At 52.8% G+C, this 24,431-nt stretch overlaps 1 protein-coding gene across 4 annotated transcripts in view; it reads right to left on the bottom strand.

The window, feature by feature from the left end:
• Positions 1–24,431, bottom strand: part of MTUS2 (microtubule associated scaffold protein 2) — a 367,564-nt gene that overhangs the window by 331,707 nt on the left and 11,426 nt on the right. For all 4 annotated transcript variants that reach the window (XM_036228402.1, XM_036228401.1, XM_036228400.1 and 1 more), the window contains exon 2: positions 23,563–23,635. The gene's annotated coding sequence lies outside the window, so the exon portion shown is untranslated. The remainder of the gene's footprint in view (positions 1–23,562; positions 23,636–24,431) is intronic.

Raw genomic sequence — 24,431 nt, 5'->3', positions numbered from 1 at the left:
AATTCAATTATGGCACGTAATGTCAAGAGAGAACATGCACTTAAACCCACATTACCACGGCTCAGTGGGAAGCTTCTGGTTCCTTCCAGATTCGTTTCCCAAAGCGTCGTCCTCACGACATGAGTTACAGGATTTACAGTAATCACACACTAAATTCTCTTCTTCCAACCGAGCAAGTGTCGACGAGTTATATGAGATTTCACGGCTCCTACCATATGTCATTATTATAATATGACATTCTCTGTTATACTTCCACTGGCTTACAAGTTATAAATAATGGATCAGATTCGCTTTCTTAGTTTTGCTAAAAATGAGCCCTCAGATCAGGGTATGCTAGCAAAATTGTCTAAATATATATCTACCAAGTTGTTTTAATTATAAATTATTTTTAATAATTCGATAAATTGTGAAATAGGAACAGGCTTTTTAAATAAGTATTTTTTTAATAGCACATAAAAGTAAGACAATAATAACCATGTGTAAACATTTACCTCCCAAAAAATGAAGTCTTGCAGAATTTGAGAAATAAAACCAGAAATAAAAGAACAAATTAATTTAATAACTGTTGATCGACAGCCCATGCTATGCCAGGCATCGTCCTAGGTGTTGGGGTCACAACGGGAAGTGTAGGGGACACTGTTTTGCTTGTCCACCAGCATGTATTCCCTTCTTCCTAAAGAAAACTAAGTTTTTTAAGGCACTCACCTCTCCTCCTGAGCACCCCACCTCCCAGGAGAAGCTGGCCCACCCCCAGCTCCATGGGCGTGCCCGACTGAGCCACGGGTCACCCCAGAGATGTGTTCAGGAGTGGGCCGAAGACATACAATGGGTGCTTCCTGGGGACACTTGGGACGGATCTTCCTCAAGCTCCTGGGGCCTACAGAAAGGAGCTGTCTTCTTCAGATAGGGTGTTGAGATTAGAGGCTTGGGACCACGGCACCCATCTCCAGAATGGCTCAAGGACAAGGGGCAGGGCTGAGCCCAGATGCTCCCTGGGGATGGAACTGGACCCTCCAGATGGCGTCATGATAAACCCCACCCCACCCCCAGCCTCCCTCCCCACGTGTGCTTGCAAATCCCGGTTTTAGCCAGTCTTCAGTGGATGTTCTGTACAAGCATCTAAAGGCAACTCTTCGAGCACAGACATTTACCATCTGGAGGGCCCCGGGGGCACAGACACCGATGTATTATTGAAAATTAGGCTCCTTAATTTAAAGGAGGGCAGCGATGGGCGGATTAGCAGCGCCGAAACCCTCCGCAGAGAGTCAGGTCCCGGCTGTCAGCTAAGCCATCTAAATAACTGTCTCAGAAAAACGGAGTGCCGGCCACGGCAGGAATTTGTTCCTTTCAGCCTTCTGCCACCTAGCTAAGTCTCATCAGTTCTTAAATTAAAAAAAAAAAAGCATTTTAAACAGGTTTTAGTTGGTTTTCACACAAAACAAGCGGTGAACAAAACACATCCTAGAACATTACAAAAAAGCAGAACTACAAAGTATTTAAATAATTGCTGTAAACCATTTAATTAGAAAAGTTCTTACTGATACATTCTTGACATCAATGAAGAAAAACCAATTTTTTTTTTCCATTTCAAAAGAGTTTTATCTTCCTTGCTAACCCCAAGTTGTTGAAACGGTCGTCAATAATCCTGAGTGACAGCGAGTGAGCAATTACAGAATTTAGCAAAAAAGTTCTCGCCCTGGGAAGAAGCTAAGTCCACATCGACCCAGCAGCACACGCGTCTGGCCTTCCAAGTCTGTGGGTTCCGCGTCCGCGGATTCACCCACCACGGACAGAAGATAGCCAGGCAAACTCACGTTGCTGCTAACGCGGCCCACATAACACGGCCCGTGATGGCGGTAGAGTTTTTCCTTTTGCCATTTTTCCCTGAACAATACAGGGTCACTATTTACACAACCTCTTGGATCACTTGAGGCAGAGAGTCACTGTGCCATGAGGTAATTAAGTGCCCTCATGGGAAGACCCGCACGGAGCAGATGAGGCCTCGGGCCAACAGCCAGCCACGTGGAGGAGCCACTCCAGCTTAGTCACACCTGTAGATGACAGCTGCTTCTGCTGATGTGTGGCTCCAACTGGCTGAGAAATTCCAAAGAACTCGCTGGCCAAGCCCTTCCTGAATTCCTAACAGAAGCCACGAGAAATAATAAATGATTCCCTTGTATTATACCGTTAAGTTTTGTGTGATTTCTTACACAAAATAAATCGCCTTATCTTGAAAAAAAAAAAGCAGTTTCCTCTAACATTTAAAATTTTCAAAAATCATTCTTAAAACAAAAGTACGAATCAAGTGTTGGTTACAGAGATGGATAACAATTCACCCAAAATACTGTATAATGGTATAAACAACACCCTAATTTTCACTATGAACTTCTACAGAAAAATTATTAAAAAGGTGATTTCTGTAAAAATACTCAGTTTCCTTATTTCTGAATTGTTGTCTGTTGAAGGTCATTCATTGTGTTTTCCTCAACCCAACCCATAATTCGGCTGGATCTTTGTTAGTTGTTATTACCTCTGCATGTGGTTCTAGGAGTTCAAGTTCACTGCCGTCAAACCTGTAAAATCCCACACAGCTGGCCCCATGCAGTATTTGGAACCAATTTAACCACCCGTTGTAAGCATCCAAGCATCAGCCAGAGATTAAATAAGATGAGCTGCTCAACAGGTGGATGAAGGTACATGCTGGGGTTGAGAGGTTCTTTGAGGGAGAATTAATTTCACATGTCATCGCTTCACAAATATTTGCATGTTATGATGATAATAACTTTCCTGTTCGACACCGTAGAACACTCCGAGAATTGCTGTTGGGATACTTAGGACAGCCTTCAGGGGAGGACTCGACCTAGTTCCGAACTAGATAAAGTGTCGGAGAAGTGGCGTTTGTGCTTCTGTCTAGATGACCAGATGGACGACCAGGGTGAACGTAACCGAGAGAGGTGAGAAGGGCATCGGGCAGGGGAAACGGCGTGTGCCTTGAAGATTCTTAGGAAGGAGAAAACGCTCCCTCGGGGCATGCGCAAGAATCTCAAAGGTGCGTCGCTGAAATATGTCACTCCTGCATCTCCACGCCGCCGTCTCGGTCTGCCGAACGCTGTCTTCATTGTGCCTGTGTCTTTGAAGGACAGTTTCACCAGACACAGAATTTCAGGTCGGCAGTTATTGTAAACACGCAATTTTATTGTCTTCTAGCTTTTGTCGATTCTATCAAAGTCGGCTGTCAGTTGTATTATTCTTCCGCTGAAGGGATAGTGTGTTTTGGGTTTGTGGGGTTTTTCGAACCTGTGACGTCTTTCATCAGATGGGGAATCTCTGTAGCCATTATCTGTTCAAAAGCTCAGCTCTCCCCTTGGGCACCTAACATGGATCTCAAACTTAGCATACCTAAAACAAAACTTTCGGTTGTCTCCCCAAAACCTACTATTCTCCAAATAAGTAAAAAGCATCACTTCTACCCAATCGCTCAGGACAAAAACCTAAGAGTGCGCCTCGATTCCTCTCTTCCTGTCCCACGCCTCTCGAATCCACCAACGCACCTTTCGACCTGCATCCTAACCTCGCCCACGCCCACCCTTCGCCACCCCGGCGTCCACGGCACCCCCCTCTCCTGCAGACCCCCTGTGCAGGAGTCTCCGGGCTGGACTCTGCCATCCGGTGTCCCTCCACAGTAGCTACCTTCTTAAAGCACGAGTCAGGCCACGTGCCTCCTGCCCTTCCTGGCAATCTCCGACGTCTCGTCGCCTTGCTGCCTGTCTCGCGAGCTGCTCCCACGAATTACCCTGTCTTCCCAGCCACCACTCCTGACCCACTGCAACTCTGACCGCTTGGTAAGTCCCAACTGATCGACAAGTTTAATCATTACCAGGCATGGACACCGATAACCACGGCAACCAAAGCGCGGTGACGGCGGGTGGCCCAGCAGAGAACTTCACTGAAGAGGAGATGGGGAGACAGCGAGGGGGGCTTCCTTCCTCCACCCGCCTCCTGTCGTCGGTCTGCTTCTCCCAGTGAGGCCGTCTGTCCAACCGTTTGGGTGGCGGAGATAATACCAAGATCGATTCCGCTTTGCTACTCAAACAATAAGAGATACTTCATTTGGATTCCTCCTTCAAGTCTAAGTTTTCTAAAAAGTAAAATTTCAATCTAATAGTATTCCACATACCTTTTTACTAATGTGTACAAAGAAATCAGAGTCTCCATCAGCCTAAGAGTGATCATTTTTTAAAAATTCAAATATCGGAAGGGAAGCAAAACCGTTTCTGACTGCGCAGAAAGCAGAAAAACACACGGATCCATTTCCTTCATTTGTCTGTTTTACTACTTTTTAAGCGAAACCCTATGAATATTACCGAAAGGAAAAAGAATTTCTTCACCGCGAAAACTGATTTGTAAACATTGTAAAATTACCTTAAGATGAACTGGATTGTAATAGCTTTGAAAGGGCCTTGTGACTGAAGTCACCGTGAAATCCTCCCCATGAAACTGACTGGAACATGGGAGAGTCAGCTTCATTCTTTAGCTTCGAGGACTTAGAAACCCGGAGCAAGTTGTGAGCGTTATATCCGACCAGAGTCGAGACTCTAATGAGCTCGTCAATGACAGCACTATATGTCCGTTCCCTTTGAGAAGAACTTGCAGTTGGGGTATGAATACTCAAATCACCCTGCGTAAACGTTTCATCTGGGTGGCTTTGGAAGAGAAGTTTCTGGCAACTGTCCTACGGTCACCAACCTTCTCCTTTCTGCTTGCACCCAAGAGCAAATGGGGAACCAAGAGCATCCTGCCCACAGCCAGTCATGAAATGGGGACTCTGGGAGGGGCTCGAGAGATCGCCCAGCCCCATGCTTCCCAGACTCTGCTCCGAAATAAAGTTTGTATCAACCAGCCCATGGAGAGATTGTTTTAATGACAATGGCAAACTCTTTATAAAGCTGAACTTAGTCCGTCTGTAAAGGGCTGACAGTCTGAGGTTAAGGTTTTCCTGCTTCTCTGGAGTTAAAACCCCTTCTTTTATGAACTCTCTAAGGCCAAGAAAAAGCAAGGAGAGAATGACAGCGATGGTGGCCGGAGATGCCCAAGGATTTCTTTCTAACTTGGTTGATAAAATTAAAACGGGGAATATTCTTCCCAGGACTACGTGGCTCCTGAAGTCGAAAGAGGCCAGGAAGGTACTGCCGTGCCACAGATCTTCCGGTTCTAAGACCTGAGTCCTGCTAAACGGTGAAAGTCCAATGCAAGGAAACCCACGAGCAGCATGAAAGGGACTCCAGGGCACGTGGGACCCGGGGCCAGCAACAGAGCGCTGTGGCTGGGTCACCCGTTTCTCCCCCTGCAGGTCCAACCCGACTCGAAAGAGAGGAGACCTTACTGGAACTCGGCATGAACGAGCAGAACACCAGCACTTTCGGGTGACTCCGGGTGAGCGTTACGTCACCACAGAAACATAGGCTCCGAGACAAGAAGCAGGCGCATGGCTTTGCCATGCGGGACAACATGGTTATAAAGCGGTAAACCACACACGAGCCCACCGCAGTGTGAATTGTCACCCGGCTCGGCTGAAATGCACATCCAAACCTCGCCGGACTGCCAACGGGGCAGAAAATGCTGTTTTTCTGACATCGTTCCCTGCCGCGTCTTCCTTGAAAGCAACGCTGTGATCTTGTCATCTGCGATCAGGCAGATCGAGATGAATAATACGGACAGGAAGTGCTTTGAAGTCCCTAGAAGAGGGCACATAAATTATGCAGCTGCCTAATTATTTGTGCTGGTCTTCTGGGGATTTCCTTCAAAGGGCCTCAGCTGTCCAAGGACTTCAAACCGCCAGGGCCCTGAGCGAACGATGCCACCTTGGCGGATGACATTGACGGCTGTGCAGAAAAGGCGCTTGAATCGCGTCCTGCTGCTGGGCTCACGGGCGGCTCAGAAGAAAACCCGACACAGGAAGGCCCGACGCCCTCCACCTCGTCATCGAAGGAAGCCCACGCACGCCAATCGAAAGAGCTGCAGAACCGAAACACAGTGCAGGGCTCCCGGTGGGAGAAGCTCGAACCTTTTCTCCCGCTGCATGTTTTGAAAGCGATACAAAGCGATGTTTGGCACAAAAGGGGAAATCGGTGGCGAAACTCCGAATCACACTTCTCCAGAAGCGCCCGGCACGTTTGGCAGGCGTAGAACTTTCACTGTGCACCGTTGGTCAGTAGAGGGACCCCACCCCCCCATTTTTTTTTTCTTATCATTTTTCTTAAATTTTAAAATCTATATTCAATCACATATGAGGGGAAAGTGGGAAGAGAGTTTGGGTTGCATGTCCCAAAGAGTCAGCCACAAGCCAGTTTTATTCCGTAATAACAAAAACGAGGCGTGCGCCTGACGAAAAGAGGTAAGGTCTCCGGGAAGCGAGAAATTGTGTCGTTCTTGGGGACTGTCTTGCACAAGATTAGACCAACTCACGTTCTCTGCCCCCCTCCTCCACCATCAACCACAGGCGCACAGCGGGTATGAGTTAAGGCTTTTGCTTATGTTTTTATGGGTTTCCGGGGACTTGGGGGTTATTTATGGAACTTAAACATTTGCTTCAGGTAGCAGGTATGAGACGTTGCATTTTGATTCATTCGGGATCTTATTATTGTCCTTAAAAACTTTACCTGAGTTTTAAAATTCATGTCGTAATTTCAATAAATCCTCAGTTATTAAATATATTTTTAAAGAAGGAGGTAGCCAAGTTAAAGTGTGGGCGTGGAAAAAAGTTGAAAATCACATGATGTCACTTATGTGTGGGATAGAAACCTAAAAGCAACAAATGAACAGGACAAACAGAGACTCAGGGACATGGACAATGGACTAGTGGTTACCAGAGGGCAGGAGGTGGGGGAGGAGCGGGGAGGTAGACAGGGTAAAGGGAGTCAAGTACAGTAGGGTAGGGAGAGGGTGAAGTGGGTAAAGGGGGTCAAATATATGGTGGCTGAAGGAAACTGGACTCTGGGTGGTAAACACACAATAGAATATATAGAAGTCAAACTACAATGAAAATTATATAATTGTATTAACCAGTGTTACCCCCAATAAACTTAATAAAAATAAATAAACTACAAAGAAAAATGTGGACATGGAAGTCATATACGGAAGGGTATCCAATAACCCTTCCATCAATCCTTGTGTCAAATAATACCAGACAGAGAAATCTATCTAGTTCTCAACCGAAAATAAAAGCTAAATTAGAACTAGTACAAGTTAAAATGAAAATTAAATACCCTTTGTCTAAAACTGTTCTTCGTATCCATTCTCTGAATCTTGTCTAAACCATCTTTAAAATAAGATTAAGCAAGTGAAAGAGTTTATAATAAATCTAAGATTTTACTTCAAACCATTTAGAAGTAGATTTTGAGATCTGACTGAAAATCGGTCGTGTTAGCATTTTAATACAGACTCCTCCCAGCCCGTAACCGTCAGCCGACGAGAAGCACAGACGTCACAGGGATAGAGAACGAGCCCCATAAAACACCTCGTGCCCAGGAGCCGGCGGCACACATGGCTCTTTGCTCCCGCCACGCCCTCACCTGCACATGACAATCACCTGCGCACGCCAGCCGTCTGAGGTTCGGGAAAACGATGCTCTCATAGTCCGAATTTCACCAGGAGTAAAGGAAGTCACGCAGCTTAAGGCGAGCTCTGGTTCAATTAGCATTTAAGCTCAAAAAGGGTCAAAACCAGGACATAGTTCAGTAAACAGCACCGTCTCGGGCACAGGTGCCCAGCAGGGTGCACGCATGTGCTCCGTGCAGGCAGCAAACATCCTCCTGCTGATTCGCGTCAGAACCACCTGGCTGGGGGTGCGCCAACAGGCACCCCTCGCGGAGAACTAAACCAGCCGTCAGCGGGGGCCCCTCCTCCCATGCTTACACTGGGCCTTTTAAAGACAAGTAAGAAACCCCCCAAAGTATTACACTAGCTTTTGAAATAAAGACAAGCAGGAATGCAATCTCCAACAGCCTCAGACGGTTTGTTCCTCGTTTTGTTTTCAAGAAAACAGTTTGGCTCGTTCCTCGAGGAAACCGCGAGAGGAAGCAATTACACACGCGCAGCTGCTGAGCATCCAGGTGTCCGTCCCCGGCCGAATGTCACCGCAGGGAACACCGAGACTCCGTTCCTGCTGACGCGGCTCTCCCTGCGCCAGCCCCATCAGCGGGCCGATTGTGAGCGGAATACCCTAGAAACACTGTCGTCCACCTCTTGGCACTGCCGCCCGCTGGCAGCCCAAGCCCTGCACATTACGTGGCCCGAGCTATATTTTGTCCCTATTTAAAATGGGCAGCTCAGGGTGCACGCATACGCTAAAACGATTCGCATAGCTAAGCTCGGCCTCTCCTCCTCAAGCACCAAAGGGGAATCGTAAAGTCCCTGCAAGCACAAGTGGCCGAGGACGGCACGGCGGGCTGCCAACTTAGGGTGAAGGCTTCGTATTTTGGGGGGCGTGTGCCACTTCCCCTCTGGTAACCGCCGCACTGTTATGCGTGTCTATGAGTCTTTGTTGGTTTGTCTTGTTCACTCAGAGACCTCACGTGGTCCTCGACTTCTCCCGTCGGCCGCATTCTGCTTAGCGCGCCAGTCTTGAGAGCCATCGTGTTGCCGCAAACGCTGCGTGACAATCCATCTCTCACCTTCTTTGACCCCGACGTATGAAGCCTGTTCCCGACGGCCATATTGGGCCTTCGCAGAAGAGCAGCCACGGCCCACCGACCGGCTACGAAGCGCCGGGCATCGTTCAGTCTTTGGAGGCGTGCGCGGAGAGACGCGCACCTTATCTGAGCTTCGAAGCAGGACAGCGCTGGTCACCGCTGGACCCGGCAGCGGCCGCCGGCCTGCCACCGGCGACGAGCAGTCCGGTCACCGGGCCGAGCGACGGCTGTCGGCCGAGAGCGACAGCGGCACGACACGGAACGCGGCTGCGCACACGCGCCGAGTCACCGGCACGCCCCGCCCCACGCGTGATGTGCGCGAAGACGAGCGTGCACAGGACGAGCTGTCACGCGTGTGTGCGGTGACTCTCACCGCGGTCTGCGGACGGCCTGTCCTGAGTCCTCCAGGGGAAGCACTGGAGCGGGGGGACAGTCGTCGGACCCCAGGGCAGCGCGGAGTGAAGGCGCACGCCCTGAGCGGGCACACACGCCGGCGCCCTGCCCAGACGCGCTCGCCGTGGGACGGACGCCCGACGGCCGCCCCCGGCCAGGCTCTCCGCGCCCGCGCAAGCACACCGCGCATCTCACCGGCTCCACGCGGGTGTCGGAAAACGCGACAGCCCCCCAGAACCAGGGACGGGACAGATCCCCGGGCGCTCTCTGCTCACGGCTTTTCAGACACCCCCCCTTTCAAGAGGAAGAAAATCAAATTCCCCGATTCCAGCCGGAAGCCAGCAAAGGGGTGCCCACGAGGCATGCCGACTCCTCTTTCCTCTCACAAATGGGAGGTCTGCTTGTTTTCAAGGAGAACCCCGGCACCTGTTTCAGGGAGGGGGACCCTTAACGAGACCTAGAAACGCGATTTTGATGACACAGTTGCCCTTGAAGGATGCGGGAGTCAGGGCCACCGTTGCAGAGTGATTTACCCCACGCCGTTACAAATCCACTATGTTTTCTGAAAATAAAGTCTGACCTCAATAGTTAAGTTTGACAGCCACCGCTGGAACTCACGTCACGCTGGGCGCCCCTCGCTCAACGAAAGCCTTGGTCCCTGCAGGTGAGAAGGCTCAGGCAGCCAGCACATGCCTCTGACGCCCGAGAAGACAGCAAAGTGTCGCGCAGACAGGCCCTGCTCACGGCGGGGCTATCAACACAAGGCAGACTGCGCCGGGCGGCCGCGGCCCCCACGCGGTCCCTGAAGCCCTTCTGTTCACGGCATCTCTGGAGAAGCCGTCCCCGCCAGACAGTCATGGGGCCGCCTGCAGACCTCCAGCCTGGGACAACGCTGCTGCCCTCGCGGGCCGCACCCCGCCCCTGCGGCACGGACACCCGCCTCGGGCCACTGCGGAGGGACGCGCCGGCCGTACGCCAACCGCCGGGCCTCGGCTCTCCCGGGAGGTGCAGGCCACGGCGCCCACGTCAGGGCCGACGCGATGGCTGCACAGGGCTCAGCGCCGCTCCTGGGCCTGACGACAGCTCCACAAATGCCTCTGACGCCCGAGAAGACAGCTTTTGAAGAAATCATAGAACGATCTATCCTCCCCCATCCCTACAAGGCAGCCTGATCCCTCGTTCTTGCTGCCTCTCGATATCGGCCCAGAGCCCTTTGCCGCCTGGCTGCGCCCCCTCCACACACAGCTGTCCGGACCTTATCCTCCTGCCTGCCCCCCGCCTCCCCCCACCTCCCCTCACCTCCCCCCACCTCCCCCGCCTGAGCGGAGCTCGGTTCAGAGAATGATGGTCAGAGATGGAATCAGAAGATCTGTCTGATCCTAACCCCACTGATCCTGTCCCCCAAGGGATGGGTGGGTGGATGGATGGATGGATAATGGGGAGAGATGTCCACTAACACCGGAAATGCCAACGTGAAACTTTGACCCTGGAGCGAACGTGCCCGAGGCGGGCAGGCCCCCTGACCGTGACCGGCTCACGCGCTCTCATTCCCTGTGTACTTCCTCTCACTCTGACCCTCAGCACTCCCCTAGCGAGCCCTTTGCGTGCCGCTGCTAGCCGACGACGACGTCTAACGCATTCTAATTCCTCCTTTAATTCATTCAAACGCTTGCAAAGGGCAGCTCTGCAGTCCGACATGCCAAACAACTGTCCATTTCCCCTGCCCCCCAAAGGCAGCCTGAGCCCGGAGCTCGCTGCCCCCCGTGTTAGAGCCGGCTCGAGTCCTGACTGCCCCGTCCACTCAGAGGTTAACTTTACCTTCCCTCCCAGGGGCCAGCCTCGTGCTGGCCTGGGCGGCTGCTCCAGCCCATGTGATCTCTGGCCTTTAGTCCCTCCAGAAACCTCACAGACTGTATGACTTTCATCTTTTGGATTTTTTAAAAAAAGAATCATCCGTTGGAAGTTCACATTTCCAAGTTTACGAAGGCTCGCCTTTATCCCTCAGAGCTGTAATCTTCCCGAATATTCTCGGTTAGTATGACACTCCCTGGAAGAAACCACCAGCCCTATATCTGGCCCTCTGAAGGGGGCCGGGGACCTCGGGAAGCCCCTCCCCTCCCAAGAGGGTCGGCCCTGTATGAGTGGCAGGGGTCTCTCTCTGTACAAGCGCCCGTCTTGATTTGGGACTTTTTGCGGGTTTTCTTTCTTTCTTTTTCTCCTTTTCTTTCTTTCTTTCTTTCTTTCTTTCTTTCTTTCTTTCTTTCTTTCTTTCTTTCTTTTTTCTTTTGGTATTTTAAGCTCCAACCCCATTGCACTTCAACGTGAATTGAAGTTTAGGATATATTTGCACTTTAACAAAATCACAGCAAAAACCAAACAAAGATGCAAAACACGATTCGTTTGGGGGAAGGACTCTGCTCTACGGCCAATGAAAGTGGTCCCTGTAGACATCCTCCTTAGGCTGTGTTTCAGATTAGCTGGCCGGCCAAGACCTGTGCAAGCTGATGTTTCCACAATCCAATCTGTTGGAGACTCCCCCAGGGGGGCGGAGCCTCCCAGAGCCAGCACGTGTGTGCAGGTGAGTGTCACCTCAGCATTGTCCCCGTGGCTGCTGGCAGAGTGAGCATGGCCACCCGTTTCCAGCTGAGAGCCAGCTGTTCCTGCCGGGGCTTCCCACATGCCGCCTGCTCTCCCTGGGGCTCCATCTGCTCCATCTGGCGCCAGCCCTAGGAGAGGCCGCGCCGGCCGGCGAGGAGCCGCAGCCGTGGCAAGCTGGCCCGAGTCCGAGCCCCTTCTAGCTGCCGCAGGAGACATCTGGACACCAGCGACTGCCGTGCAGGCGTTTATGCAAACACTCCGTGTGCCGGCTTCGTGCACGGGCTGGCTTTGCAAGGCTGCGTCTCCGCCCCGGCGCACGCACAGCGTTCTGTGAGGGGCTCGTCTTACGGGAGTCGGTTTTCCCCAAAGCGTTCCGCCTGGGAGCGCCGTTCTGCCTCACACCGGCCCTCCCTCCGTCTTTTAAAGGAAAGCACGGCCCTCACGCCTCCCAAGTCCTCCTCCGACGCACTGACGCAGGCGTCGAAATCTTCTGGTGATGGGACAATTCCAAATATGGGCCTACCAGGGAAGACTGGACTCTCAGTCAGAATGTCACCAGGGAAACGGAACCTACGCTGAGCGTGCGCCCAGAGCGATTAATGCCGGGAACTGGTCCCGCACCTGCAGGACGAGCTGAGGGCCTGACCAGGAATCCGGACGCAGGACAGAGCGGAGCAGGTGCGGGAAGCCCCCACCCTCCCTGCCCCAGGACCAGCACCCCCATTAGTAGCCAGGACCATCATGAGCCCGTCTAAGTGGGAGCGGGAACCGCCGGGGGACCCAGCTGCTGCTGGAGAAGCCACCAAAGTCCAAGAGAGAGGAGGGGTGAACCCCGGCCCCACCCCCTGCCCCCCACCAAGGGGCCACCACCCCTTGCGATCTTCACTCCATTGGCTAGACCGAAAAGAGGGAGGTCCCCAGTTTGACTCTAACGCAGCAACGTTTACAATAACCTAGGAATTACTTTGCAACTTTCTAAACTTATGATGTTAGCTTCAAAAAAAAAAAAGTGAGGGTTTATATATATATGTTTCAAAATTCTTTCAGGAGTTACCTCAGCAAAACTTTAAAAGATCTCTGCGCTGAGAAGCACAGGTAAGCTGTGGCTCCTCCCACGAGTTGACTGACAGGCAGAGGGGAGGGGACAGGGGCGGAAGCAGAACCCTGAGCCCGCCTTCCTGCTTCTAACACCTGGGAGGCTGCATCCCAGCCTTATCTGCAGATGTGAAAACACCCGGGAGCTGCCTGAGGTCAGGCTCGTGACAGAGCAAGACTCAAAACCAGGCTTGGGGGCTCAACATCGGGAATCGCCGGGGAAACGCAAATCGAAGCGCGGCGAGATGTCCCCGCACGCCTGTCAGGACAGGTGTCATCACGAAGATAAGCGAGGACGTGGGGGAAGGGGAGCCCCGTGCACTGGCAGTGGGAATGTAAACCGGTGCAGCCGCCTTGCACGACAGGATGGAGGCTCCTCGAAACACTGAAGATCGCGTCCCCATGCAGTTCGCACGGATGTGCTGGCGAGGTGGGAGACCAGAGGGGAGAAGGAGCAATGAGGGGGACCGTGTCATAGGCCACAGACATGTCCGACCAACGCGCTGCATGCATGAAACTCATTAAAATAAATTAAGTTTAAAAAATAGCATCGCCACACGACCCAGCAATCCCACTGCTGAATATTTATCTCACGGAAACACAATGACTCTCTGGTAAAGATACAGGACCCTGTATACGCTTGCTTTTCCCCGTACAGACGGACTTTCCCAGGTAAAGGAGGCCCTTGGTGGCTTCTCTGGTCAGAAACAGGTGCATTTGCAGCCTTTCAAAATATTTAGCGCTCTGGGCATCCGTTAACTTCAGTGTACAAGCCACTGAGGACAAGCTTCCCAACCACTGTCCCCAAGCCAGGTTTCGCCTAATGGATGTGAAGTGGGGTCTCCTGCGTGCAGAGACAAGACACCCTCCTGGAGCGGACATTCCGGCTGGGGACACAGCAAGCAAGTATGGAGCAGGATGCGTTATACACGTCCTTCTGTACAGGTTTTAACAGAAGGGGCTGCAGAGCGGCAGACGCTTCAGGACCCTGGTCAGCGCCCTTCGCACCTGCGAGGCTGAAACCCCACGCTCACTCTCCTGCGCGTCCTCCACTCTAGGTCCCGGAGGGCAAGGGTCCCTTGTGGCCATGACGTCCGCGCAGTGCCCAACATGGAGGGGTCACTCGAAAAACGTTTTCTGGGTTATTTTATATTTACATGCAATCTGCTTTTGAAACAGGCACTCTGAGTTCCTGTCTGTATTTCCACAACCTCAAAGGTTTCGGCCACACATGTTCATCTAATGAATTCCATCAACATGCTTACGGGTGCCATTTAAAGACACAGCTTAGAATCTTCCGGAATCACTCGCCCTGCATTTAAATCGTGCATACGTTACGGGCTTCTTATTTCTCACAGGGCCAAGCCAAATGTGTTTCCTCTCCCTTCTCTGCTTCCCACACCAATGTAAGTTTTTGCTGGAACAGGAATATACTTTACTGCTAAGACCCAGGGGAAACACACACACACACACACACACACACACACACACACAGCATAGAAACGACCCTTGGAGACGCCACGCAGCTCTCACAGAACAGACGAGCTTCAGGCGAGAAAATGCTTTCATCCTCTTTAGAATATATTTTAACCTGCAGATAAGTGATCGTTCTCACTTGATACCGATATTCTTCTCCTCTCTGGCGACAGAGAGATACACTCAGCAGCACACAAAAGGGAAATGTTCATCCAGAAATAAATGAAAGCACAGTAAACAGGCAACTGAATATTCTGAATGCCAAAACAAGGCTGCTTTTCTCCACCCAGTGGTCTCATACGACTGGAAAGCAAGCACTCGTGATAAGGGCAGGTCTGACGGTAAACTTTTAACACCCGGCGTGAGGTTTTAATTTTAATATGCCCGAGTTTTTGTTGTCAAATGAATCGACTGTCTAAAGACTGACCTTCTGGATGGTTTAGAAATGTCCTTAAGGGACGTCACACAGAGAATGAACATTTTCTCTGCAGCAAAGTTAAACGTCACTTCGATAAGCCCCTTCCCCGCGCGGTGCCTAACGCTTTGATGGTAAGCGTAGCTTCGGGGCCACCTTCGTTTTTAACATCGCCCTTCTCAAGAGAGCTGCAGGGAACTGCGCACACCACTGCGGAGTTCCGGGTGAATCTGGGGGAGGGCTTCCGGTGAGCCTGAGAGGAACGCGGGGCCCACGGGGGGCGGTGGGGGGCTGGCCCCGGCCCATCGGCAAAGCGTGTCCTCCCTTCCTGAGCCTGCAGCCAGACGAGGGCTCAGCGAGAGACCTGCACACCTTCCACGTTGTGCCTAAGAAAACAAGGACCGGATGTACCCCAAAACGGGGTTGGGGTCCTGTGTGGAGGGGAGCTGACCGCCACCCGGTGTCAGGGGAGCGCGCACGTTCTGGTCTGCTGCCAGGTCTGGAGTGTGCAGACGAGTGATAAGCTCTCTTGCATCCTTTGTCGTCCAGGTAGGGACTGTCGCGCAGATCCTAAAGCCAGCGGACCTAAAGGCAGCGGGCAGGATGCCGCGTGCAGACGGTGGCCTGGCAGGCATGCGTCCAACGAGCACCTGCCAGACAGGAGGCGGACACCCTCTCGCCCGCATCACCTGCCTCGACGACCATAAAAAGGCAAATTCTTCTGCAGTGGACTTTTTTCCAATTCCTGAAGTTTCCACAGAGCGAGTCCCCTGGCGCTCTCCTGATCCCTCTCCCACCCGCCTCTGGGACGCACGTCCCAGCCGCGACGAGCTGATGGATGTCCCCACGAAGCCCCAGGGATAAACCACAGCTGCAAACTGTTTCCTAAATGTGGAGGAATTGGGGGAGGACAGACTCAGAGGGTCTAGGATTTCCGATGCAGAAAAACTTAGGAAAGGGTTTCACAAAGGGCGTAGAACTTGAACTGAACCTTATTTTATTTTATTTTTTTAAAGCCCTCAGAGGTAGAGAGGAGAGCGAAGAGGGCCTTCTGCACAGGAGAACGTGGGAGGCAGCACGAGGCACCTCGGGAGGAGAGACTTTCCCACCGGGACCGGCAGAGCCAGCGGGCGCGGGCGCCAGGGGGCAGGCCGGGTGCTGGCCGGGCTCGCGCTCCCCCCGCCAGCCCGTGTCCAGGGTTAAGCTGACTCTCGCTCTTTGCCAGGGGCCCGATCATGCCCGCGCATTTTCCTCCTCCAAGTTTGTGCCGAGCTTGCTTTTCGGTACAGCTGTTTGCTTGCGCCGTGGTCCTCTGTGGCTCCAGACCGCGTGGGCTTCTGTGAACTTCTGCCGTGATTCTGCTTGTTCAGCTTTCCAAACGAGCTGATGCTGAGAGTCGATGGCTTGCTAGCTTCTCCCTTCTGGAGAGTCAGGCGCCTGGTTTTTACTGACCTAATGCTCTCTCTGCCCTTTGAAATGACTTTCATAAACTCTGGCAGCACATTTTCCATTTAGCTAACTACGAAAACACCAAAGGAGCACTCGGAAAAACAACAAAATGCCGCCGTCTCCAGAAATACCTGCACGTGCGCATTCGTGCATCCGGCTGGCAAACGCACGTTGCGTCACGGGGTCCGTGAGAGACGTGGGGAACACATCAGCGATGTTCTCCAAAACACGCTAAGCAATCATCATCCGCTCAAACGACTTACCTTACGGATTCATTAACGAAAACAAATTAAAAAAAAAAAAAAGGCATGCAGCAAAAGCCAAAATAAAATAAGAGGGCAACAGTGATAAATCAGCACGCCCGCCCTGCACCCCAACCTCTCAATGCTCAAAATCATCTTTTTTAATATCATCATGGTCACATTTGATTTGGAGTCTTGTAAAATTTTTTAGGGATTATGGGTGATGTAGGCTATTTGTCCAGACCAGGGTATCTAACTTTGGCACGACCGGCATTTTGGGTCAGAAAATTCTTTGAGGGGTGGGGGGCTGTCCTGTGCCTTAAGAGAATGATGAGTGGTCATCCTGGCCCCCACCCATTAAGTGTCAACAGCACCTTCCCCCCAGCCGTGACAACCAGAAATGTCTCCAGACGTCCCCAAATGCCCCCTGGGAGGGACGGAGAAATCACTCCCCTGAGATCTAGACCACTCGGGCCACAAATTATCTTTCAGCAGCAGCAGAGGGATGGCTGGGGCAGGAGTGGCCAGGGTACTGTGGAACGGTAACTAACAAGCAATCTTACAGGAAGACTGTCTTCTAATTTAACTGTGTTCGAAACTCAACAAGCACGCCCCCTACCCCCGCTTTTATTAGAAACATTTCCAGAATGTTAGTCTCTTCTCCTGCCAGACTAGATACCACTAACCAAGCATCGTTTCATTCTTTGGACTATTGTAGTTCTTATTGGAGCTAAAATTATTTTCAGTACAGCAATTATTGTCATACAGTACAACAGATATGAAACACCAATACCGAACCAATACTGACTGGCCCCCAAACACAGCGACGGCGAGCTCCTCGGGACGAGGGGAGCCCCCCCCCCCTCCATGCTTCCCCAGTGACGTTCCTTTAAAACGCTGTTCACATACTGAGCCATCCTACCAGACTGTAAACTCTCTGGAGACAAAAGCCGAATCGCACGCCTGTTAGGTTCTTCGCACCTCGCGTAGCACGTCTTGCAAAGCTGGCACCCGGGAACCCCCCACACGCCTGAGCCACACGAGGCGCGTGCAGCACGACGCGGGCGTAGCCCCGCAGGTAAACATGGAGTGCGGTCAGCAACATGAGGGCTGAGCCCCTCCCGCGGCCGAGCGCTGCAGGTGACGGATGCCTGGACCGGGAGCTGCGCGAGGCCCGGCCGGCGCCTCTCCAGGGTGACACCGATCCCGGGGGGCCGCCGCCCGGGGTCCTGGGACGGAGGAAGGGCCCACGCAGGGGAGGGGACGGGGCCCGCCCCGCTGAGCCACTCCCCGGCTCCCACCAGCGCCTCCTCGTCCTCCAGGGCGACGACGGGGCAGGAGACAGGGCGGCCAGGGCGGCCGACCCACTCGGAAGGGCGGCAAAGGCAACGGAGGCCTCGACGGCCCCGAGAGTCGCCTTCGGTGTCCTCCAGGCCCCGCCGCAGGCCCCGCGGCCCAGCGCGCACGTCTCCCTGCTGCTCCGTGGCTGCGGCCCCTGCGCCTTCTCCGGGGGCCCCGCACGCCCCTCCTGCCTCTCGGAGCTCCTGCGCCCCCTTCTCCCTCCCCCGAGGGGCAAAACCGTGGGCTCCACCCTCACCCGCACCTGGCCCTCTGCACTGGATCTGAGCGGAGACGCAAAGTGCCGCCGAAAAAAGTGGTATATTCGCTTAACTTTCAGAAACTCCACACTGCTTATGCCTACTCAGATATGTCCCCACTTTGCAAAGAAAGTGATTACTGGGTGATTTCCTGCCCTCGTCACCCTAACACCCGTAAGAACACGTGAGGGGGACGGGAGCCGTTCCACGCCTTCCCCGGCGAGGACCCCACCGTCGAACCCAGCTTTTTTTTTTATACTTTTTTTTTTTGGCGTAGAATAAAATCATGTTCATTTATTATTTTTTTTCCTGCCTCTTAGAATTAGGAGGCATAACATTAAGTACGTTGAACGTAATAATAAATTCATCCACGCAAGTGCAGTCGCCAAGGAGTCGCCGAGCCCCCTCGGGCGTAAAGGCGCGTCATCGGGTGACGCTGGGCGTGGACGACAGGTGGGTCACGCCCCGGAAGGAGGGGTGGTGTCCGGTGAGGACGGACGTGTGTCCGGGGAGAGCTGTCGAGGAAGGAGCCGCCACACTGAGCGCGCTGTGGCCGCACGCCGGGGCCGGGAGCCCGCAGCCCACCACCCCGTCACACCCGCCTCTCGGGAAGGCCGCCCGCCCCAGCGCCCGTCCCCTGCCAAAGTCCACTGGCTTTGTTCACTGCGCATTTTCTCAACAAAGACAAGACCTCTGTCCTCCGCACGCTTGACGAGAGCTGATCCTGCATGAAGCGGTCTATTAAAAATCCCCCCTAAGTGGCATATTATTTGCATGTTTATAATAGTCTGTGGAGATCCACCTGCCTGGAGAATTTAATTTCTTCTAAAGTAAAAAAAAAAAAAAAAAAAATAGGGAACAGCCAAGCCGTTTAAAGGGCACACACAGCTTTGACTTGATGGTCTCACGAGCGTATCTGTGCGTCTTGGTTGCTGTTAAAACACTTGCGTGAACTGAGACGCCCCTTGGAGGCCATCGTCGGCCAGGTGTCCCCGATCTAATTCTTTTGTGCATTTCATTTGCTACGGGGAACTACGTTCCTTTACATTAAACTCCGAAGAGAAAGCCGCCCTGGATAGGTAGACCTCGGAACCATCAGAAGTCCCTACAGCTGTGGCTTCTGCGTTCGAGAGAAGGCAGGTTCATTAACAAACCAGTTCAGACCGGCTCAGCTGCAGGAAGGACAGATGCCTCCCGGGGCCTCACGGACCTTCCGCAGCCCCGATCAGTGAGCGCGGGCCCCGCTCCAGCGCCCCCTATTCCAAGAGAGGAGTCCTGGGAAACTGCACGAATACTTAAAAATATCCCTGGGTTCACAGGTCTAGAAATGCCAGCTTCCCAAAGGCCTCACGTGGAAGGGAGAAGCACCCTCCTCAGGCGGGGTGCCGGGCCATGACCGGGCGCCCTCCCCGGTCATCACCAGTCCTCACGGAGCCACGAGCAGGCGTCCCCACGGCAGCCAGGCGACCGGACTGTGATGCCAGGCGGGCCGCACGCTGCGCAAAGCGAGACACGACCTCGAGGCTCGCCCGGTTCCACGCCGCCGTTGGCCACGGCTCGCCGCTGACCCGGCCCGTCCTGAGGCACAAGGATCCCAGGCGCCCAGCTTACCCAGGACGCCCCCGCCAACCCGGTGTTTCCGCCGGGCAAGTCACGCGCCGTGAACGAAGGTCTCCTCGCCGAGGTCAGTCCTGCCAGGCCTCTCGGCGTGTCCGCTCGGCGTGAGTCTCGCCTCGTGATTCCAGGATCGGTCACTGAGCGCCCGGCACACGTCGGGCGTCCCCTGGCCGGGGTGCCCCGAAAGCAGCGGTGACCAGACAGAGCGCGCTCCGGCCCTCGGGGACCCTACATCCTGGGCGCCGGCTGGACCTGCAAGAGTGAGACTAGAAAACGCCTCCGACCCCTGCCTCGCTCCCCCACACGCCAGGCAGCTCCCCAAAACACGCGGGGCAACGGCCACGTCGGCCAAGGCCGTGCTGCCTGTCCCGGCATCCCGGGACCACGTGCCCCGCCCAGCACACGCACCCGGCATTTCAGAACACCAGGAACCGCGAGCGATGACTGTAAACACGCGACGAGGGTGAATACAAAACCCTGTTCCGGCCAAAGCCGACCTTAAAAAGCCATTTATTAAAACGCTGTTTAATTCCTCCTCCTATTGTGGGACAACGGATCTCGCCACACGGAGTCCCCAGCCTCTGCCCCAGGAGGCCACTGCCGAAGGCTGACGTTGCCTGGGTTCCCAGGGCCCCTGAAAGGGGGGGGCGGGGAGGGACCCACACAGCCCTCACCACGTGCACGTAGAAGCTGTGACTCATAAAACCGTTTTTCATTCTTCTGTGATTTCTGGGACAATTTCAAACACGGCGCACGCGTCAGACAGGATGAGGCCCACGGGACGCTCCCAGGCCCACCCCCTCCCCACTGCCATTCGTCACCCGCTGGACACGCGTTCAGACTCCGCACGGCTCCCGGCTCGCCGGCTGCCCCTGACGGCAGGAGAGAAGCCGTTTAGCCTGCCCACGGGCCCGCCTGCCCACGCGCTCGCCGCAGACGACACCGTGCCAGCGCGACCCCGGCCCCCGTGCGCACGCCCCGACGACCTAGATGAAATCACGCCCCGCGCCACACAGAACTCGGGTTCGATGCCGAGCCGGAGGGGCGCAGGGCCAACAGGACGGCAGCCGTGCGAGGAAAACGTGGCGTCTTACGCACCGTTTAAAAACAGACCACGGAGAAGCCGACCTGGTGTCCACGGGACCGTACCTGACACTTGCTGTCTCTGCCTCACGCCACCCCCGGCCCCCGCCCCCAGGGGCCGAATTTCCTAAAATTCCGGACTCCGGATCTATGGATTTCAATGTTAAAATGCGTGTGGCCTCTTCTCCTGTGTTTTCTGCCCTCGGAGGAGGTGGGAAAAGATTAACCCCTCCCTCCCCAGAACAACGGGCTCCGACACCTGCTGCCGACTCCTGAGCATAATTTTCAAGCGGAAAGTTATGCGAGCGCCGCTGAGTGTGTGCACAGTCTCCGGGTCTGAGGATATTTCGGTCCTGTTCCACATTTCGATATTTCAGAATCAAAGGCCCTTCTTTGGTGGGCGGTGGCGGGGGGCGGGGGAGGTGGGGGTCTAAAGTCTCTAGAAATCTCTCAGGTCTCTGAGAGACCACCTGTAACTGACAATTCTTGCACATCTCATTGTGTGGAGATTTATTTCTCAGATTCTTCTGGAATACACCGTTCAGCAGGTGCGCCTGCTGGTGAATGCCAGACTTGCTCGATTTTAAAGCAGTTCCATGAAACTATCAGACTTCATGCTACGGCGGGCAAGCCAGGCTAGTCCAAAATGCAGAGAGTTCGAGAAACAACAAAGATTTTTAAGGGGCCGATCAAGTCCGGTGTCCAAAGAGGCAGTAAAGCCTAATGGTTAGCAGCACGGCTGCCCGCAAACCCCAACCCCAGCCCTGACCGCTTATGAGCTGGACGATGAGGGGGATGGAGCCCCGCCCCACAGGGCGTTTAGGGGGCCGCGAGGTGACAGGCGAGATCCCCTGAGCCCAGCGCTGAAGTAAGCGAGCAGTCACCCACGACCTGGTGGGTGTGATCAGCACGGACGCTCTGCGAGGTCGTCCTGGTCCCCGAGGCACACACTGCGTACAGGGCCCCATATACCTGACGGCCGCCGCCAGACAGCCCCCCAACTTCCCTATTCGCAAAGCTACTCTTGGTGCCTACATCTGTCTCGCGCGGAGTCCCACATGTTTACAGAGCCAACGTCAAGGCTCTCCCGTTAAAAATAACCAAGACAATGATTTGGACCACATCCTGACAAAATATTTCAACCCCAAAATTACGATGGCTAGTGCTGAGGATGCTACGTCGCTCTGTCTCGTTTCCACATTCATTAAGCCAGCGTTTTCACAAATATTTTCTAGCAGCAAATACACTGCCTCCTGAAAAGAAAACAAATGGAACACGAAACCATTAGCTCGGTGTCACAGTTGTCAAACATCAGACGCAAAATGTCTTCATATTCTCACTGCTGCCTTGGTATTCCAAAGGCAAAGCAAAAAGGAAAAAAAAAAAAAAATCAGACAGAAGACAGGAGCGAGACCGGCAGCGAAGCAACGACCCGCGGGGGAGAGCGGGGTGCAGGAGCCGCCTCGGCTCTCCTGGCCCTTTTCCTCGGCCCCATCAACGCGTGCAAAAAAAAACCCGCATCGTTTCTTTCTTCAAAACACAGATCGCGTATGTGCAGGGGGAGGCAGGGTGGGGGTGGGGCTCAGGTGGAAGTAACTCCAGGGCCTTCGCCCTTAAATCCCAGGAGCGTTCTCTCAAGTGATCATGTGTTCCTCCGCGTCCGTGTTCGGAGCACCGACCCCCAACACACATGTGTGCATGTGAACACACATGTCACACGTGTGCACACACGTGTGCGCACACACATCCACATGTATGCACGCACATGTGCACACACATGCACACCGCACACATGCATGCACACACATGCACACACGCACACACTTGCTTTAAAACACGGTCCGGGTCCCTCCTCCAGAGAGTCGGGCTCCCCACCCCTGCGGCCCCCACGCCTGCCGACGCTGCGCTCCCTCTGAGAAGCTTCTTTCACACAATCCGAGTGCCCGACCGAAGCCGGACCCCACTCTCCGATTCCTGTCCTCTGTCCCCAGTGGCCCTGCCTCAGAGTCGGTCCCGAGCTGAATCCCAAGGACGCAGGGCCAGCCTCGCGGCTGTCCAGGCTGGACCGTGCGAGGCCCCCGGACGGACAGGGACGCCGGTTACTTCATTAGCATCTCTATTTTAAAAACTGCGCTTGTATGACAACTTTGATGATTTGTAGATGGGTGATTTATTTAAACTGCAATTTCCCAGCACATGGCAATAAAGCGTGTCGCTCTGAAAATCAGTGTAGTCGGACAGTTCTCCACCGGACGGGGATCGAGTGTCTGTGGAAAGGGGTGACTTCGTCTAATTTCCACAAAAAGCTCCTCTCGAATGTCTGAAACTTTCTGGGGTCCTGGCCGTTCACTAAAGCTTCTTCGTTTAGTTAAATTGTTTGTTTAGTGAACTCCGCTTACAACTGCATTAATGTCTCCTTCCCTACACCAAAATCTAGCATTTTTCTCTCAATAACTTCAGCTATCAAGCACATCCTCCGCGCGAAGCAAGCCCCTAAAAGCTGCCACATCCTCTCGTTTGACAATCAACATTACTATGCACACACTAATGGGAACGCAATCACCTTCCGTCGCAGTAGGAGATGAATTACCGCCCCAAAAGAGGTGTCCATTACAGGCGCACTCCACCAATTTAAAATCCTGAACAAAACTTGTTGTTTGAACTTGAGTTTCAGTGTCTGAGTATATTCCTCAGATTAAACAAACAAACAAACCAAAAAGCATAATTAAATTAGGCTCTCGTATGACAATTCATTTTAATTTGCTTGTTTCGTTACTGACATTTACAAAACGTTCTCACCAGCTATTTACTTCGAGCGTCAGAAAGTATGGCACAACATTTAAGAGGAAATTAGAGACCCACAACAAATGGAATAACGAATCCAGCAAGAGTCCATATACACTCACCTCGATCCCCAGAAAACAGGTCTCACTGCCATTGGTGACGATTTGCCCTAGTTGACAATCCAGGTGTGGAAACCTTAAAAAGAAAAAAGACACGGGAAAATTTAGGAAAATAAAAAGGAAGATTCGGGAAAGCGTAAACAGTCATTTCATTATAACACTTATGAAATTAAAATTGGTTCGGGGATTCTTGAATATAAGCAGTAAGTAACTGTCTCGCGAATGAACTCTTCCTAATGGGAGTTGTTTCGTGAATGCGCCGTTTTGCCATTGGCTGTGTCGAGGATTTTAGAGATACTTAATCTTATTTCCAGACTGATCCTGGATGGATTACATGACTTCAATTTTCTTTCTGTCTTAATCCCTCAAGTCATTAATGATCTGAAACCTGACTCTCAAATATACCACATACACGAAGTACCTTAAGGATGTGAGACTTGGCTTTCGTCAGGAGAAGACCTGATATGCGAACAATCGTGTCCATGTTGTAGATCTTAATTTTCCTAAATTGCACCAAATCTATACTGTTGGGCTTATTTTCTTCTAATTCGAAAGACGTTAAAAGCCCGAAGAGCCACGCATCCTACAGTATTAACAACCTTAATACTAATTAAATCCGTAATAGAACTGTATTTCAAAATAAATCAGTAAAAAAGGACTTTCCTCTCGAAATTGTTCAGGTGGTAGAAAGGACAGATTTTCCTCCCAAATGCCACCACAAGCAGATACCACGAAATGCCTAATATTATCAGCTCGAGTCACATAAAACTGCTGAGACCCGACCATTTTCTAGCTACAAAAATGACACGTTCAACACTTTTCCAAACAACAGACAGGATTTGGAGATCTAGTGACCGAGAGGCGAGTCTGCA

The sequence above is a fragment of the Rousettus aegyptiacus genome, unplaced genomic scaffold (assembly GCF_014176215.1).
Source record: "Rousettus aegyptiacus isolate mRouAeg1 unplaced genomic scaffold, mRouAeg1.p scaffold_m13_p_11, whole genome shotgun sequence".
Taxonomy (NCBI): Eukaryota; Metazoa; Chordata; class Mammalia; order Chiroptera; family Pteropodidae; genus Rousettus; species Rousettus aegyptiacus.
This window is presented reverse-complemented; position numbering and strand designations above follow the sequence as displayed.